Below are 501 nucleotides of genomic sequence, written 5' to 3' on the forward strand. Positions count from 1 at the left end.
ACCTCCGGAGTCAGCGTGTCTGAATGGGGGCTGGGGACAGGAGCCCAGGAGTGCAGCGTTCAACGTGCTGCTGATTATCTGCGTGACCTCAGGCAAGTCCCTTTCCCTCTCTGAACCTTAGAATCCTCCTTTGTAAATGAGAGGGATCAACTACATCAGTGTGTCCTCATCTTGGCTATGAATCAGAATCATCTGTGTGGTGGCAAGACTAAGGAGCTGGAAAAATGCAGCCTCCTGGGCCTCATCCCAAAGTTCCTAAGGAACCTGGACCCCCAAGGAGGAGAGTGGAGAGGCCTACTCAAGCCCTGGCCCCCAATCCTGGCCCCAGTCAAGGAGCCTCTGAGCCGCCTCATGCCTTCCCCAGCCTCCTCCACTGAGAAGCTCTTTGGGATGCAATGTTCCCAGCCACATTCCATCTCTTTCCAACTTCTGGGCCTCCTTGGGCCAGGGCTGGAGTAAGCTGCCCCAACCCATCTCTCCAAAGAGCTCTGGAGCCTGAAG

The sequence above is a fragment of the Symphalangus syndactylus genome, chromosome 9, assembly GCF_028878055.3.
Source record: "Symphalangus syndactylus isolate Jambi chromosome 9, NHGRI_mSymSyn1-v2.1_pri, whole genome shotgun sequence".
Classification (NCBI taxonomy): domain Eukaryota; kingdom Metazoa; phylum Chordata; class Mammalia; order Primates; family Hylobatidae; genus Symphalangus; species Symphalangus syndactylus.